We start from the raw sequence: 19680 nt of genomic DNA, 5'->3' as shown, positions 1-19680 counted from the left end.
GTCCGGGAAACTGCGGTTGGCTTGGACTGACGGGAGGGGTGGGGGGAGAGGGGAGGGATGGGGTGTGGGGGTTGGAGTTCCTGGGAGGTGGGAGAGGGGTGCGGGGAGAAGGGGAAGAGGGGAGGGGTCTAAGGTTCTGAGGATAAGGGGGAAGGGAAGAGGTGGCAGGGGTAGAGGGGAGGGGTGCGACGTTCCTGAGAGAAGGGGGTGGGGTGGTAGGAGATAAGGGGGAAGGGGCGAAGGGACCAGGGAAAGGGGAATTTTAAACGAGGGTAAAGACGTTTGTTTGTAAAAAGGATAAGGAAAGAGACCATACAAAATAGGAAGAATAAAAATACGTGGAATGCGTACGATTCAAAATTTATTAAAGTAAAATATATGGAGAGAATAAGAATAAAAATGAACCCACAATATAAATTGCACATTTCCTTTTGCCCTGAATTTCTGCAACAGGTCTCCCTTCAACCTTGCCTCCTCCTTGGCCTTCCACGTTCACATCTGTCTTCTTTTGCATCGCCTCAACACCTGCTCGTGAAGTAAGACCTCGACGGCGCTTCCCTGCAGGAGACGCCTCAAGGACAGGTTCGAGACTCAGGTCTTTGTTTCTTCCGTATGATATCGAAATGCATGATTCTAGGTATTGTTATTATACTTCTGTTATGTGTTAGTCCACTTATTATTCCTATTATATATACGAACAAGAATACAAGTGTATTCGATAAGGAGTATCGTCGAGCTCGAAACGTCACGCTTTAGCATTCCGTTGTTAGTTACTGTGGTTGGGTCGATTTCACACTCTACCGAGTAATGAACTGAATCACATTGACTGAAAAAAGGCCATCAAACTGAATGCTGAACTTACTTCATCACTTTTTTTCACTTAAACATTAACAAGTCCAGATTCAGTGTCATAATCCATAATAATCTCAGTACCTCAACAGTGCCTTTTTGACATCTCGCCATATCACTGTCAGAATGGTAAAGTGGTGCAAAATAACAGTTTTAGAATTACGGAGAAAAGATGGAAATTAAAGGAAATTAAAGTACGTATAAACACGTTTATACGTACACATACCTTACACCACAGCACAAGTGAATCGTAACCCGCGACTGGAGAAGCATATAAAAAGAAACAATCAAACTTACAACCACCATCCTATGCATCCTCTATCTACCTCTATTATGGGTACATAATAGCACAACGTTTAAACATTAGGTAGAGTATCACCCGAATGACTTGCAAACGCTAGACTGAGCCGCTTCGTGTAACTAATAGGACGCTATACACGTGCAGTCTATTGTGTATTTTTCTAAATATTCTAAAAAGCTACAAGAGGTACTTTTGATACACTTCGTACTTGTTTGTTCTATTTTTTATGAATTTGCTTTGGATATTGTCAAGTGTGGGCATAGGTTATAAAAGTTTCCGATTTTAACAGCAAATGTGGAATGCAATACAAGAACGTTAGATCCTCGACTGTGGTTTCCAATCGTCTGTTCCGAAGTGTTAGTATTGTGAACTCCCTTTGAAATCGGCAGCCAAACCTTATTCATATTTGTTCAGGATTAGTACTACGTGATCCAGAGGAAAGCTTCACAAGCACACATTGACCATGAGGCTTAATACACCAGCTTTCAGGCCTTTGGAAGTTGGCAAGACAAAGCAAATCTTTATGTTTACTAAAGCTTATGAGATCTTTCCTATCCTTAGAACTGTTTCAGAGTTTATTGTCCTCTGCCTCTGTGCCGCGCGTTGTCCTAGTTAGGCGAATAGCATAATCATGTTTTAGACACTACAATCAAAAATGTCCAGACGAAGAATGTGTGACTAAAAAAACTCTCTCTCTCTCTCTCTCTCTCTCTCTATATATATATATATATATATATATATATATATATATATATATATAAATGTATATATAACGAAATAGATGTGTGTGCGTGTATATATACATGTATGTTTCTATATACATGTATGTATATATATATATATATATATATATATATATATATGTGTGTGTATATATATATATATATGCATATATATATATACATATATATATATATATATATATATATATATATATTTATATGTATATATGTGTGTGTGTATATATACATATATATACATATATATACATATATATATATATATATATATGTGTGTGTGTGTGTGTGTGTGTGTGTATGTGTGTATATATATATAATATATATATATATATGTATGTTTGTATATATATATATATATATATATATATATATATGTACATGTGTGTGCATATATATACATATATATATATATATATATATATATATATATATTTGTGTGTGTGTGTAAATGAATATATATGTATATATATGTGTGTATATCCACACGCACACACGCAAACACACACACACGCACACAAACACACACACACACATACACACACCACACACACACACACACACACACACACAGAAAGAGAGAAAGAAGATATATTTACCCCTACTTACATACATACAACCTTCATATGAATGTGTATGTGTTTATATATATGTGTGTATGTATATACATACACACACAAACATACATACACACACACACACCCCACACACACATATGTGTGTGTGTGTGTGTGTGTGTGTGTGGCTACGCATATATATACACATATATAAATAGATAGATAGGTATAATTTTTCGGAGCACGAGCCATAGTCTGGTTCGCATGACGCCACTACAGGTAAAGGCAGCAAAGAGTGTGGAAGGAGAAATTGCCGTATCAAGAATGAAGTGCATGGACACGGTGAGAAGCACAATATATCACGTATCCCCTGTCCTTAGAACATGCAATGACACTCAGCTACGTAGATTAGAGGCAGTTCCGCAGGAGGGTATAAGGACTAAATTAGGTCACGACGGTGGAACTTGACCCTTCGAATATTGCACGTAGGGTCACTACCTCCCCTGTTATCGGGGTGATTAGGTAAATGGATAGGTACTTCACGGGTTACTGGATGGTTTGCATAAAATTGAGATATCTAGGACCAGTTGAAGGAAGATTTTGAGAACTATTGTAGAATTGGACGTTCTTAATCATTGGCGAGAATGAGCAACAGCAAGAACGTTGGCAATAAGTAAATATCATGAAGATGGATGAGAGGAAGATGTTAGACATGTATTATGCATGTAAACGGACTTTTTTTCTGAGAAAATCAGTAGTCTTCCGGATATAAATGTAATTCAAATGTATATGGATATGGGATTTTCTTTCAAGAATATTTTGAAAATTAGTATGTGGAGGAAAATATATTTTGCAGACGTTCCAACGGTATTTCATTCACACCTGCAGAGTTCCGTGTCACACAGGAAGACCTGAAGCTAATCTTCACAGATAATAAAATGGTTAAGGATTCGTAAACAGCCAGAGCGCTTTGATGTCAGTGAACAACATGGCTCAAAGTTATCCTGAACTGGTGGATGCACATCAGTCCTCTGGCCACCAAAGGAAAGTTAAAGAAAGTTCTTGTGCTTTCATTGTGTAGACAACACTGAAATAAATATGAATGACGTTATGAATGAATTCCCCAAAAGATCGATGGTAGTGGAAGAAGACACAAAGATAGTTTTAAAGAAGTTTAAAAATGAGATGCAAGGAACATGAGAAGGATTCCCACCCTGCTCAGACGACGCTTTACAATGGCATCGAGAATCCTAACTCATCAGCCAAACACGGAGAAAAACATCAACCAGAGAAGACTTCGTTGATAATGAAACATCGATTAGGATGCAAACACCTTCGGGAGTAGGGCGGAGTCACTCTCTCCTCGCGTGAGATCGCCGACAAGGAACGATCGTACTCCCTCGCTCATTATGTTTTAGATTGTCCAGGTCTTCAGGGATTTCGGAATGGGGAGACGAAGACACTGACTGCCCAGGTGGTTTAGGTTAATCTAAAAGGTTTTACCTATAACTTGCGTGTATTAAGGACATTCAAAAAGTTATTTACATTTACATTAGATTAGTACGAATAACTTCACAATGCAACGTATGTAACTGGCTTGTTTCGATTGAATTTTAACTGGAATTAAATTTGATCGTAGCTTGTGTTCTAGATCTATTAACTCTCATGAATACTTTTTTCTTCCATCTATCACAATGAGCTCTGTTAAACCTTTAAAAATGCCTCTTACTGTCTGTTGAACAATTGGATTAAAGGGTATGGTTGATTTTGTACATTTATCTAATTACAGTGATATTCGTAATGGGACTGTTTGAGGGATCGAAAATGGAATTATTCTTAATGCATTTTGGATATTTGGGTAATTTGTATTTATCAAATTAATGAGCGTTAACCTTTGGGTGTTCTGTTGATATTATTCATTTATATAATTAATGTGAGCTCATAATAGGTCTGTTTAAGCAGCCAGCTACCATGCTGCCGGCTCACTTTGATGTATAACTTTTCCGTGCCAAACAATAAAATCAAATTAAATCTCTTTCTCCCTCTCTTTTTCCTTTCTTCCCTCCCTTCCCCCTCCTTCCCTTCTTCCAACCCTTCTCCCCACTTTCCCCCCCTTCTTCCTCCCTCCCCCTCCTTCCCACCCTCTTCCTCTAACCCTTTATTCATTCCTCTCTCCTTCCCCTCCTCGCTCCCTCCTTTCCCTCCCTCCCTTTCTCCCTTCCTCCCCCCTTCGTCGCTCACTCCTTTCCCTGCCTCCCTTTCTCCCTTCCTCCCTCCCTCCCTTCGTCCCTTCCTCATTACTTCCTTTCCCTCCCTCCCTTATCTCCCTCCTTCCCTCCCTTTCTCCCTTCCTCCCTCCCTCCCTTCCTCATTACCTCCTTTCCCTCCCTCCCTTCTCTCCCTCCCTCCCTTCTCTCCACCCCTCCCTCCCTCCCATCTTCCTTCCCTCCTTCCTTCTTCCCTCTTTCTGTCTCTAAACCACAAGTCCCGTGACCAGGAGGCGTGAGAACCAAGAGGCCACAGGCTTAAGAAGCACCTCACTCGCTCGTGGCCTGAACGTCATCCCATCGGAGAAAGATATCGTGACTTCCTCTTTAGTGCCTCTTATCGTGACATCATATCGCTTTCTCCACGACCGCACGAACTTTTCCATTAGACTGAACATGAACACGAAAAAAATGAATTAATAGATTCAAGTTTGTGATACGAAATGACAAACAGTGACGGACTGAACTCTGGGATTTAGACTTGACTTGCTACGGCTGTGGTTTGTTTTGGGGGAAATCATTTAGAGCATTTGTCGACACGGCCTAAGTTTGGGAAATGGAATATATGATATAAAAATGCATTGTAAAACCTTGTAAAAAAAATTAGATACGAACCAGAATTTCGTTTTTTTTTTTTTTTTTTTTTTTTAATTCTAACTTGCTATGCCGTGGTTTGTTATGAAAACTCTTACCTGAACATGAATTAGATATGAAAAGAGAAACAAATTAACGAATTCAAAAATCTCTGTTTATATTCTGACTCGCCATGTGGTTAAGGACTGGCCCTGACCCGGACCCTGGACCCATGTGTATACGAAGGTCCGAATAAAGGAGATCATCCAGGGAGGGCGCAGTCACCTCGACAGATGTGATCAAAAGCCAGAGGTAAGTTCGTGGTGGTCCGACCCCGACTAAACGACGTCTAAGTACACATACACAGTTGGGTGTGTGGAAGCGCGTGGCATTTTCGTGTGTGGTCTCGTCGCCTTGGCTTTCGTCTTTTTTCAGCTGGCGTTTTCATTTGTTTTCTTGTTTTGTTTTTTTCTCCGTTCAGCTTTGTTTGATGGTGAGGTTCATATGTTTTAATTTTCGCTATTTCGCTATTTTTTTTTTTTCCCCCCCCTCCTCTCTCTCCCTCTCCAAAAAAAACCCCTCCTTCTCCCTCTCTTCCCCCCCTCTCCCTCTCTCTCCCCCTCTTTGCGACCTTCTTCTTTCCCCCCCCGTTCCCCCCCCCCCCTTTCTTTTTCTTTCCCCCTTATCTTTCCTTCCCCCCCCCCTTTTCCCCCCCGATCCCTTTCTTTTCTTTTCTCTTTTCCTTTTTCTTCTTTTTTTCTTTCTTTTTTCTTTTTCTTTTTTTTTCTTTTCTTTCCCCTTCCTTTTCTTAATTTCCTCTTCTTCTCTTTTTTTCTTTAAAACCTTTTTTTCTTAATCTTTTTTTTTTCCTTTCTTTTCTCCCTTCTCTCCGCTCTCTCCGTCTCTAAATTTCTCTCTCCATCGTCCCCCTCTCTTTTCGCTTTTTCTCCCTTATTTCTCTCTCTCCTCTCGAAATCTCCCTATCTCTCCCCTTCCTCCCCCCTCCTTTCTCTCTCCCCTCCCTCTCTCTCCCTCCCTCTCTCTCTCACCCTCCCTCATCCTCTTCTTTCCCTCCCCCCTTTTCCTCTCTCTCCCTCCATCCCTCTCCCCCTCTCTCCCCTCCCTCTTCTGGGGTCTCTCATCCCTCTCTTCTCTCTCCTCTTTCTCCTCTCTCGTCTCTCCTCTCTCTCACCCTCCTTCTCTTCTTCCCTCTCCTCATCCCCCCTCCTCTCCCTCTCCTCTCTCTCCTTCTCTCCTCCCTCTCTCCCCCCATACCTCCCCTCCCTCTCTCCGATCTCCCCCAAAACCCTCCCCCCCCAGTTTTTTTCCCCACCTCTCCTCCCCTCCTCCTCTTTCTCCCTCTCTCTCCTCACTCCTCCTCTCATCTCCCCCCGCCTCCTCTCTCCCTTCCCCTCTCTTTTCTCTCTCTCCTCCGCCTCCTCTCCATCACTCCTCTCTCCCTCCCCCTCTTTCTCCTTTCTCTCTTTTTTTCCTCCCTCTCCTCCTTCTCTCTCTCTCCTTCTCCCCCCTCCTCCCTCTCTCTCTCTCTTTCTTCCTCATCTTCTTTTTTCCCCCTCCTCTCCCCTAAACTTCTCTCCTTCTCTCTCTTCTCTCTCGCTATCTTTTCTCTCTCTTTTCCTTTTTCTCCTTTTCCCCCTTATTCTATTTTAACTCGCTCTTTTTTTCTTTCATTATTGTCGGGTTTTTAAAAAGTTCTCTCTCTCAATTTCTCCTTCTCCGTCTCTCTCTCAATCTTCTCTCTCTCTCTCCATCTCTCTCCTCTCTCTCTCTCTTATCTACCTCTCTCCAAAAATCATCTCTCTCTCTCCCTACCCTCCTCCTTTCTCCTTCGCTCGCTCCTGACAGAAAAAAAAACATTAATCAAAGGTAATCCAGTACCAGGAAAACTCAATACCTTAATTAAGGATTACCAATTCCGAAAAACCCGGGTACCAAAAGGGCCCCAAAGCCCATGTTCCTTTATAAACCCCATCCCTCTCCGGTTAGAAAGAGAAAATGTAAAAAATAGAACAAATAAAAAAAAGGGAGAATCTACACACACCAACGGCTCCAACGGACACGCAAAATCTCCCTTTTATCAAGTCCTCCCCCTCGGAAAAGTTCCTCTAGTCCTCCACTCTCCCCGTCATCCTTCCCTCTCCCCCCTCTCCCCTCTCCCTTTCCCCCCGCCGCCACAGACCTCGAATCTCTGTGGATTTTTTAAAAGAAACCTTCACTCTTTACAAAAACAGTTATTTTTTTAATTAAAGTTTTCTCTGATTCCGCCGCGAGAACATCTTTCTTTTTTTTTTGATCTGGCGTTCAAACGGGTGCGAGAAGCGAGCTGAAGCGGCGAAGGCGACAACACACAGTTGCTTCCTGACCCCGCCCTTCTTTGGTACACTTTGCAAGCGTTTGTTCGCGCGGCTCCGTGGTTTGCGTTCCTCCTGTTTGGGCGCGGTTGTGCTTTCGAGTCAAAACGCTTTTTTAAGGAAGTGGAGTTGACTTGCGTTATCTTTTTATACGTTTTGTTGGTAAGGCCTATACCAATTTCATTCCAGGAAAAAAAATACGTGTTTATATATGTATATATATATATATATATATATATGTGTGTGTGTGTGTGTGTGTGTGTGTGTGTGTGTGTGTGTGTGTGTGTGTGTGTGTGTGTGTGTGTGTGAATATTAATATATATATATATATATATGAATATAAATATACATATATATATGGATATATGAATATAAATATACATATATATATGGATATATATATATGTTTATATATGAATATATATATATATATATATATATATATATATATATATACATATGTGTGTGTGTGGTGTGTGTGTGAATTTATATATAGATATATATATAAATGTGTGTGTGTGTGTGTGTGTGCATACGGACATACATACATACATACATACATTCATACATATATATGTGTGTGTGTGTGTGTGTGTGTGTGTGTGTGTGTGTGTGTGTGTGTGTGTGTGTGCATACGGACATACATACATACATAAATACATACATTCATACATATATATGTGTGTGTGTGTGTGTGTGTATATATATATGTATATATGTATATATTTATATATATACATAAATATATATATATTTGTGTGTGTGTTTGTGTGTGTGTGTGTAATGTATACTTGTGTATACATGTGTGTGTGTGTGTGTGTGTGTGTAGATATATATGTATATATGTATATATATGTATATATATTTATATATATACATAAATATATATATATATATATTTGTGTGTGTGTTTGTGTGTGTGTGTGTGTAATGTATACTTGTATATACATGTGTGTGTGTGTATAGGTATATATGTGTATATATACTATATATAATTTATATACTATATAATATATGTGTGAGTGTGTGTGTAGTGTATAATTGAGTCTGTATATATATATATATATATATATATATATATATATATATATATATATATATATATAGTATATATACATATATATAATATATATGCATATATATGATATATATACATATATAATATATATATATATATATATATATATATATATATTGATGTATATGTATATATTTTCGTATTGAAACATAAAGCAACGGCCTCTCGCCACGAGCGCCTCCTGCGTGACAGGCGCCGCGAGCCGTGATCTCGTCCCCTGTCGCTGCCGCCGCAGAGAGGAGGCGGAGGGAGGCAGGGGCGGGGGATTTTTTTTTTTCTCTCTCTCTCTCTCTCTCTCTCTTTCTCTTTCTTCTTTTTTTTTTTTTTTTTTTTTTTACTTTTTCTTTAAGTAACTGTTGAAGATGGGAGGATTTTTTTTATATCTCTCTCTCTTTATGGGAGATGTGGGATTGCTTTTCCTTCTCTCTCCCATTCTCTCTCTCTTTTCCTCCTTTTTTTCTCTTTCTCATTCTCTTTTTTCTCATTTTCTCTCTTTCTCTATCTCTTTTTTTTCTCCTTGTCTCTTCTGCTCTATCTATTTTTTTCTTCTCTTTCCCTCCCTCTCGCCCCTCCAATCCGCCCCTCCCTCTCTCTCTCACGTTCCACCCTCCCTCCTTCCCTCCTTCCCTTTCTTCCTCCCTCCATCCCTCTCTTTCTCTATCTACCTTTCTATCTAAGTGATTCTGAGAGCTGAAAGAAGAGGTTTTACTGAGAAAAATTAACAGAGTGACAGAAAATGCTGACGTTATAAGATAAATGAATCCTTATGAAACAGGATGAATGAAAAAGGTGAAAAAAAAAAGATAAAATAAAATGAAAAATAATAAGATGGAGCTGGAGGATAAGGAGATGGAGGAAATTTGAGTATGGATGTGTGTGGATATGAGAATTTGTTTTTAGGTATATACTTATATACTAAAATACGTGATGGCTAAAAAACGTGATGAATTTATTATTCTAAACTCTCGTGTCCTTCCTTCCCTCCCTCCCTCCCCTCCCTCCCTCCCTCCCTTCTATCCCTCCCTCCCTTCGCCTCCCTCCCATCCCTGGAAGCCCTCCCAATTCCTCTTTCCTTCCTTCCTTCGTCCCTCCCTTCCCCCCAGCCTTCTTTCATTTCTCCCCACTGGTCTCTGTCCCCCCTCCCTTCCTCTCTGCTCTCTCAAGAAGACATCTCACTCCTCATATTCTCCTCCTCCCCCTAAGAGAATATGTTCGTCTCAAAGAAATCTCTCGCCTCTCTCTCCCTTCCTCACTTCGCCTCTCCACTCTATGCATCTCCCTCTCCTCCTCTCCCTCTCCCTCATTCTCAATATCCTCGCCTCTACCTCCTCCCTCCCTTCGCTTCTTTTCTCCCTCTCTCTCCCCGCAATCAACTCGGCTAAGACCATTCTCTTTCTTCCTCTCTCTCGCTCTCCCTCATAACGTATCCTTCATCCTCCACGTCCTCTCCCCAAATCGCCCCTCTTCCCCTCATCTCCCCCCCCTCCATTCTCATCATTCTCCCTCCTCTCCCCCTTCCCCTCTCCTTCTCCAACTCCGTTCTCTCTCCTCTCCGGATCTCTCCTCCCTCCTCTCCGGTATCTATCTCCTACTCCCTCCCACCTCCCCTCTCCTCCTAAAGCACCCTCCTATCTCTCTATTCTCCTCCCCCTCCCTTCCTCCACCTTCGCCTTCTTCCATTTCTCGTCTCCCCAAAATCTCACTCGCTCCACCACCCCCCTCTGTATTCTCCTCCCCTGCAGTAAAGGATTCTCTTCGTGGCCTCTCCTTACTTCGCTCCCCTCCCTCCCTCTCCTATTCTCTCTTATACTCCCCCCCCCTCCTCCCCTTCTCCTCGTCTCCTTATTCCTTCACTCCCCTCCCTCCCCCTCCTCCTCACTCTCTCCCCGACTCCTCGTCTCTTCTCCTCCTCCCTTCTCTCCCTCTCTCCCTCTCTCTCCTCCCTCCTTCTCCTCTACCTCCACATCTCCCTCCCCTTCTCCAATAATACTCTCAGAGATGATACCTCCTCCCATTACATCCCTTACTCAATAAAAAAAAATCTCCCCCTCCCCTTCTCATCCTCTCTCCTTCCCTCCCTCTAATAAATCTCCTCTCCCCGCCTTCTCTCACCTCCTTCCCTCCTCTCCCCCCCCCCTCCTCCCCCTCCTCATCTCTCCTCTTCTTTTCTCTCCCCCCCACCCCAGAAATCTAAGTCTCATCTACCTCCTTCCTCCTTCTCTCTCACTCATCTCCTCCCATTCTCCCCCTTCTTCGCCCTCCAGTCTAAATATCTCCTTCCCCCTCTCCCTTCTCCATCTTTCCTCCCCTCTCCTCTCCTCCCTCCTCTCTCTCCCTCTTTTCTCCCTCTCACTAAACCCTCCCTCCCTTCTCCTTCCTTCTTCCTCATCCAGTCAGAATCCCCTTCCCAAACCATCACCCTTCGTCGTCTTCGTAAATCTACTCCCTCCTCTCGACGCTCCTCATGAAAAGGAAATCTCCGTCGTATTCTCCATCTCCCTCCCTCATTTCGCAGATCTCCCAACCTCCCTTCCTCCCCCCTCTTCTCCCAAATATTCTTCTATCCCTCCTCCTCCTCCATGAAAATTATACCCTTCTCTGATGAGCCCTTTCTCTAATAATTTACGACAAATTCTCCCAAACTCTCCTCTTCTTCGCTCCTCTCCCTCTGTGTCCTCTCCTCGAAGGTCTCCTCCTCCCTCATCCTCAACTTCTCTCACTCACACTCCCAGAATATTTCCCGAAATCTTCTCCTCCATCTATTTCGGCTCCTTTCTCCTCCCTCGCGTCCCTTCTCCTCCCTCAGCTCCCCCGTGTCCTCGCGAAGTATCTCAATCCTCTCCTCCCTCTCCCCCTCCCTCCTCCCTTCTCCATCTCCGACACAAACCCGATCCCTTCTCACTCCTCCCTTCCTCCCTCCGATCCTCAAAAAAAATCCCTTCTCCCCTCCCTCCCCTCTGTCTCTCCCCCTCTCTCCTCCTTCCCAATCTCTCTCCCCGCCTCTCTCCCCCTCCTCACCGTCTCATCTCCTCAATTTCTATCCCCCTTGTAAAAATCCAAATATAGATATCAAAATAATTCTCTAATATGCTCCCCCTCCCTTTCTCCCTCTCTCCTCTCTCCTCTCTTCTCACTCACCTCCCCTAGAAACAAGTTCTCTCCTTCTCCTCAATCTCATTTACCCTCATCCACCTTGACAAGTCTCTCTTCTCCTCCCTCAACTCCGTCTCCGCTCCTCTCTTCCAGTCGTTCTCTCTCTCTCTTTTTCTCCTCCTCCTTCTCCCTATGCGCCTCGAAAGAATAAATTAAAACTCTCCTCCCTCCCTTCCTCTCTCCCCACTCTAAACTCCTCTCTCCTCTCCTGATCTCGTCCCCTCTCTCCTGCCTCCTCTCTCTCCTCCTCCTCCCCTCTCTCCTCACCCAATCCCTCCCAATCCCCATTTCTTCCATTCTCTCCCCGCCTCCTCCGCAAAAAATCTCAAAATCCTCCTCCCCCTTCATAAAAACTTCTCTCCCTCCTCTCATCTCCCGTCTCCTCAAGGCCAGTCTCCGCATTCCTTCCCCCAACCTTTCCCCCACAACTTGAATACCCCTACTTTCAACTCATGCCCTATGCCACCTCTCCCCCAATCTTCCGCAGTCCTTACCCCGCCACTCACTTTCCCTTTTATTTTCCTGATTTTCCTTCCTCCTCCTATCCTCTCTATGGTCCCCCCCCCCACCTCCCCCAATTGTCTTTTCCTCCGCCGCTGCCTTCCGCCCCCCCCCCCGTAGCCCTTGTCAGCTCCCTGCCCCCCCACATTTTTAGCCCCTTGTCTCCCCCCTTTTACCCACCTCCCATGCCCCGTTCCTCACACCCCCCCACCCTAGCCCATGCCCTAACCCCCCACCCCTCCGCCCTCGTTGGCTATGTCCTGTCCTATCCTCCCTCCTCGTCCCCTTCCCTCCCCTCGGCCCCCACCTCGCCGTCTCACCTTCGCCAGCCAAAGTTTTCTCTCGTCACCAGCCTCGGGATCCTGGCGTAAGCCCGAGCGACCATGAGTGGCTTAGCGCGATGCATGATAACAAATTAATTTGAAAAGGAAAGCGTCGCGTTGGCGGTTACGGCGTGCCCCGGCCAAGCCCCTTCGAGTAGCACGCGACCCAAAGCCTCGCCTGCAATTTCAACTACGCGGGAAGTTGCAGAGATTATGGCGGGAATCCTGGTGATTGTGCGGGATTGCAGCGCTTGGGGGGGGGGAGGGGGGAGGGGAGAGGGAGGGGGGAGTGGAGGAGGGGAGGAGGACGATTGCACGAGTCTTGCTGCTCCTTTGAAGGCGGTCGCCAGAGGTGCCAGGAGCAGGTGGGGGTGGGGGGAGAGGAGGGGGAGGGAACGAGGGGAAGGGAGAGGAAAAAAGAGAGAGAGAGAAAAGAGAGAGAGGAGAGAGAGAGAGAGAGAGAGAGAGCGAGGGAGAGAGAGAGAGAGGAGAGAGAGAGCGAGAAGAGAGAAAAGAGAGAGAGAGAAGAGAGAGAGATGAGAGACCCAAGAGAGAGAGAGTAATCGTGTAAAAAAAAAGTGAGAGAAAGAGAAAGAGAGAGAGAGAGAGAGAGAGAGAGAGAGAGAGACCGTGTGAGAGAGTGTGTGCCAGAGAGAGAAAGAGAGAGAGAGGCAGACAGACAGAAAGACACACAAACAGACAGACAGACAGAAAGAGAGAGAAGAGAGAGAGAGAGAGAGGAGTGAGAGAAAGAGAGAGAGAGAGCAAGAGAGTGAGAGAAAGAGAGAGTGAGAGAGAGCGCGTGCGTGCAGACGTTCCTGCTGTAAGTGCGTGATCCTGTAGCAGATAAATTGCTCAGACGTTGCAAGGGGAACGCTGGTGAGAGGGTAATTTAGAGGCCGTGTTACATTACGCTCTCTTGTCTTTCCGTGTCTCTTGGGGAACCGTTGCAGGGGAAGTGGGGGGGGGTGGGGGGAGGATTTTTTATGTTTCTTACCTCTCTTCTCTTGCATCTCTGTCGCTTGTCTCTTCTCTCTCTCTCTCTCTCTCTCCTCTCATAGTTTCTCTTCTTCTCTGTCTCTTTGTTTTAATTCTCTCTCTCACTCTCTCTCTCTCACATCTCTCATCTCTCATCTTGCCTCTCTCCAATCGTCACATCTCACACAGACGCATCTCGAAAGAAGCGGATGCTCAACTCTCAATCCGTCTAAACACCTCGTCAAGACAAATACTCTCTCTCTCTGTCGAAAAATCTTCAACTCCTCTCATCGAGCTCCCTCACTCATACTTGCGCTCTCTCGTCCTCACCCCCGTACGCTCATCTTAAAATACTGAGTCCCTCATCGCATACAAAGGACATCGTCGTCAGAGAGTCATAGCAAATTAAAATAATTCCTACTCCTCCAATATTAGACTCCTACCAGCTTTACTATGACTCGTCGATCCTTCGTCCACTCGAACAGCTCCGCCACGGATCAACCTCCAGTCTCTCTAACAGCTCGACATCTACCATCATCGCCACATCATCTCTCAGCCTCGTCGATCTTAAAGTCCCGCCTAAATCCTTACATAAAGAAAAACTCTCTCAGAAACGCCTCACATATTCTCACAACTCTCCACCACAGTCAATTCCCTCTCTTCTTCTCTTCAAGAAGAGCTCTAAACAGGGTTCATCCCTGACTCCGGCGTCATTGACCTAGCAAGACTCGTGGCGTCTCTCGCATCGCCATCCGAGTCGCTCAAAATCTCATCAAAGCACTCGCTCGTATCGGAACAAGCCGAACATTGAATCAAGAATCAGCAAAGTATCATCTCATCTCCAACCTCCTCGATCATACATGTGTACGAAACAACGCAACCTTATAATCAGGGGCAATAACGCTTGGGGCCAGTCCAATCCGGTCACGACTCGATCATCTCATCTATTATCTCTACTCCGCAAGATCCATACTCCAATCTACTAACGGGGCTCGACTGAGGAAATTATCTCATCCTCCCTCTTAGCGAGCTCATCAATCTCTGTCTCTCTCCAATGATAATGCGTCTCCCTTACTCTCCTCGGCTCATCATCTCATGTCTCAGAAAATACAATCGAAGCTGTCCCATCTCGCCAGAAAAATCAAAAGCTCTCTTGACAGACCAAACCTCATCACCTCAAGACTAAATCTTCATTCGCAGTGCGTGCTCAGACAACCAACGAAACATTCGCTCAGCTAACCCTCTCCTCATTAGTACGGCTCTCTCTCCCTCGAAGCTCTCAAGGACCTTCCCTAATGGAACCCACCTCCCTCTCTAATGGCTCCGTCTAATACTATCATACGCTCACGATAGTTCAATCAATCTTCATCATCTCAGAGTCATACTTGGTTCATGCTTTCCGATTGGAATAGAATACATCGAGCAAACACGTCTACCCTAACTAGACCGTCCCCGAACGACACACATATTCGTCTCCTCTCTCTCTCAATCTCATCATTTCTCCTCACAGGTTACGTCTCCCATCGGTCGTAAAATTCTCCTCCTCTCTTCCGTTTTTCGTCCTATGCGAACCTATATGAATCATGAGGCTTATAAATTCTCATAAATATTAGCACTGAAGGCAGATTAGTCGTTCTTAGGCCAATTTTCCTTCTCTTATCCTCTCTCCTCTCTCATCTCCTCTCCATTCGTCCTCTCTCCTCAGCCTCTATCACTCGGTACCACATCGCGTCAATCTCAGTAACCCAGACATATCTAATCTCATCTGGGCACCTCTCTGGCAAAGGTCTCCGCTCTCTCAACTCTCTTCTCTATCTCTTCGTCCTCTCTATCTCTTTCTCCCTTCTCTTTATCTATCTATCTATCTAGCTATCTATCTATCTAATCACGCATCCGCAAAAATTCTCATAATTATACACAATACCCACTAAGTAGCACGAAAACTGCTTCCTTTTGGTCAAATAGCAGAGGATAGCACTTGTTGCTTATGATGCTTTTCTTATTGACATTTAGTAATATGCAGATCAGATAAAGCATATCAAGTTATAAGGACTATGGGTGCATCCCCCAGAGGCATCTGTAGCTAATGTGTGACTGATGGCTCTCTGCACTGAAAAGAGTTCTGCCAGTCTGGGGAAATTACTCGGGCATCTTTCCTTGGTTTTTATACATGGCATGGACTGGTTTGCCATCGTATACTTTTTTTCTAAAGTCGAATCTGTCGGTCTGCCTCATTTTTCTGTCGGTCAGTCCTGTTTCCTCTGCTCTTTTCTGTTGTCTCTCTCTCTGTTTCCTCTGTCTTCTGTCTCTCATCTATTTTCCCCTCTCTCATCCGTTCGCTCTCTCTCCTCTTTTCTCCATACCCTCCTCTCCTCTCTCTCTCGGTCTCTCTCCGATCCTTCACAATGCTCTCTTCCACTCCACCGTCCCCTCCTCAGTCTCTCCTCTCTCTCTCACTCTCTCATCTCATCCCTCTCATCTCTCCTTCTCTATTCTCCCCCTCTCATCTCACTTCGCTCTCTCCTCGCTAAATTCGATTCTCGTCTCTCTCTCTCTCCTCCCTTCTCCCTCCATCCTCTCACTCGTACTCATCCACTCTGCATTTCGCTCTCTCATCTTCTCTCTCTCCTCCGTACTATCCGCTCAACTTCCTGTCTCAGTCCAGCTCTCCTCGTCCAATCCTCTCTCTCTCTCTCTCTCCTCCCTCTCAATCTCTCGCTCCTCCCGCTCCCTCTGCCCTCTCCCTCTCCTCTCCCTCTCCCTCATCCCCTCTCCTCCAGCCCTGCCTTCTCTCCGTCTCCCTCTCCCCTCATCCCTCTTCTCCATCTATTGACCTGTCCTAGTATCTATCATATCTGTCCTGTCTGTCTGTCTATTTATCTATTCCTCTCTATCTATCTGCCTCTTTCTTTTTGCTATCTCTCCTCCCGGCTCTGTGCTTCTGTCTCCCTCTGTTTGTCCTGCTCTCGTGTCTCATCTCTCTGTCTTTCTCATCTCGTCCCTCAGTCTCTCATCTCTCTCTGCGTCTCTCTCTTCCTTATCATCGTCCACCCTCCTCAGTTCACTCTGTCATCCCTCAGCCATCAATTCATCCCAGCTTCGTCCATCTCTAATCACTCTCTCATTCAATAATGATCGTCGCAATATCATCCCTTGCTCTCCTCTGCGGCTCTCCATCGCATTCTCCTCAATCCGCATCTCTCCCTCTCGAGTCATAGTCACCGTCTCTTCGGTCTCTCGGTCTCCAATCTCAGAGCTCGTCATCAATCTCTCGCCTTCTCTTTCTCTCCACTTCAATCTTTTCCTCCTTTCTCTCCTCTCTTCTCTCTTTTCCTCATCATCTCTCTCCCATCTCTCTCTATCTCTCTCCCCCTCTAATTCAATCTCCTCTCATATCCCTCATCTCTAATAGCTCATCTCCTCCAAAACATCTTTCGCTCTCTCTTATCTCTCTCTTCCTTTCTCCTCTCTCTCATCATCGATCAATCCCTCTCTCTCACTCTTCTGTCTACTCTGTCTCATCTTAACCCTCTCCACTCTCTCTGCATCTCCTCTCTCTCTCCTCGCTCTCTTTCCTCTCTCCTCCTTCATCGACTCTCTCACCCTCTCTCTCTCTCCTTCTCTCATCTCAGCCCTCTCCTCTTCTCCTCTCTATCAAAGTACATCTCGTCCATCTATCAACGTTCTCCTCAACTCTCATCATTCGTCATCATCCATTCCCATCGAATTCTGCTCAGAGTATTCTCCCCTCCTAACTCCTCTCTCGTCTCAACCCCTCCTCTTCTCCTCGTTCGTCTCTCTCTCCAGGTATCCCTCGGTCGTCCACAGTCACTCACGCATCCTCTCTCTCCTTCCGCTCAGATCTCTCTCTCCTCTCTTCCTCTCTCCTCCGCCATTCTCTCCTCCTCGCCTCTCTCTCAGTCTGTATCGCTCTTCCATCTCTCTCTCTCTCTCTCTGGCCATCTCGCTCTCTCTCTCTCGCACTCTCTCTATCATTCTCCTCATCTCTCTCGTCCTCTCTCTCTCTCATCTCTCATCTCTCCCTGATCACCTCAGAATACTCCGCTCTCATCTCATCAGCTCTCCTCTCCTCTCGCTCTCTCCTCTTTTCCTCTCCTCTTTCTCTCTCTCGGCCTCCATCCTCTCCTCACTCTACCTACTCCTCATCATCTCTCTCTCTCTCTCACCCCTCCTATCCCGGCGCTCCCTCTCATCCTTCCCACTCGCCCTCCTCCTCAGTCTCTCTACTCCCCTCTCTCTCTCCAAACCATCTCTCTCACTCATCTCCCCTCACTCTCAGCATTCCCTCCTCCCCGTCGTCCCTCTCTCTACGCTCTCATCATCTCGTCTCCTCAACTCGCTCTCTGCTTCTCATCCACTTCTCCGCTCCTCTCTCTCATGTCTCACTCGTCAACTCTCCAAAATCTTTCCCCTCTCTTGTCCTCTTCTCTCTCATCTCTCTCCCCTCCTGTCTCCTCTCTACTCTCCACTTCTACATTTCTCCGTCCTAACCGTCGTTCTCTCACCGCTCTCTCCTCTCGCTCTCATCCTCTATCTCTGCCAGATCGTCTCTTCACTCTCTGCTCATCTCTCTCCTCACTCAAATCGCCGTCTCTCTCTCTCCTCTCTCACTCTCTCACCTACGCATCTCCGCTAGCTCTCCCTCTCCCTCTCCCTCTCTTCATCTCCCTCGCCTATCGTCTCTCTCACTAGTCCTCGGACAATCCTCAGTCTCCTCCATCACGCTCTCCCATCTCATCTCGCCTTCTCTCTCCTCTCTTTCCTCTCCTCATTCATATCACGCTCTCCCTCCAGAAAGGCCTCACCACTCGTCTCGTCGGAAATCGCCGATACCGCCTTCTCTCACTCTCGTCTCACATCTTCCCCCCACCTCTCCATCACACCTCCCGCGCATCTCACATCTCTCTTCTCTCGCGATCTCTCCATTTCTTCGTCTCTCATCCACGCTAAGCCTCTCTCGTCTCTCTTCGTCTCTCGTCCTCTCTCCCCCACCAAAGCCGGTCGGCGAGCGTCTCGAACTCCCTCGCCGCTCTCTCATCTCCTTCGTCTCATCTCATCTCCCTCCTCCATCACCTCTCTCTCTACATCGTTCCTCGGTCACCCGCCCTCTCGCGTCTCCCCACTCCCATCATTCCTCTTCTTCTTTCTATCTCTCACTTCCTTTCGCTCATCGCTCGCTCCGCTGCCTCGTCAACTCAGCTCTGCTCTCTCGCTCTCGTTCTCCCTCCTCTGTCCCCCTCTCATGTCACTCCTCTCCGTCCCCCTCTCGCTCCTCCGATCTCTCTCCTCCGCATCTCTCTGACTCTCTTCATCTCCGCCGCTCTGACTCTCTCTCTCCTCTCGTGCATCGCTCTCTCTCATCGCTGGCTCTCATCTCTCTCTCTCCTCGCTCTTCTCTCTCCCTCGCTCTCCTCTCATCTCGTCCTGCATCAGTCTCTGATCTCCTCTCGTCTCTCTAATGCTATCCCAGGTGTCTCTCAATCTTCTCCATCTCTCGAAACAATTCGTCAAAACAATCTCGTCCCTCTCTCCAGATCACTCTCCTCTCCTCTCTCTCCCATCTCTCTCTCGTACGCTCGGGACTCTCGCTGCGTCGTACATGCAGGCACATCTCTCGCGAGCTCTCGCCGATCTCAAACAGAGCTCGTCACTTATCTTCTCTCTCTCACTCTAACGCTTCCCCCTCTCGTCAGCTCTCTTCCTCTCTTTCTCTCCTCCTCGGGACTTGCTCCCGTCAAACCCTCTTCCGGCGCTCCTTCTCAATCTACACCCCGTCCCGGCTTCTCAGATCGCGACTCAATTCTCTCGTCCTCGCTAGTCTTCTGATTCATACGATCTCTCTCTCGCTGTTAACCTTCGGCTACCCTCCACAGTCTCTCTCTCCGTCTCCTTCTCCCTCTCTCTCTTGTCGACCTCGGACTCTCCGCTCTCATCTCTCTCTCTCTCATCAATCGCTTCTCTCTCTCTCTT

Source organism: Penaeus chinensis, chromosome 2 (genome assembly GCF_019202785.1).
Source record: "Penaeus chinensis breed Huanghai No. 1 chromosome 2, ASM1920278v2, whole genome shotgun sequence".
Classification (NCBI taxonomy): Eukaryota; Metazoa; Arthropoda; class Malacostraca; order Decapoda; family Penaeidae; genus Penaeus; species Penaeus chinensis.
Note: the sequence above shows the minus strand (reverse complement) of the source record.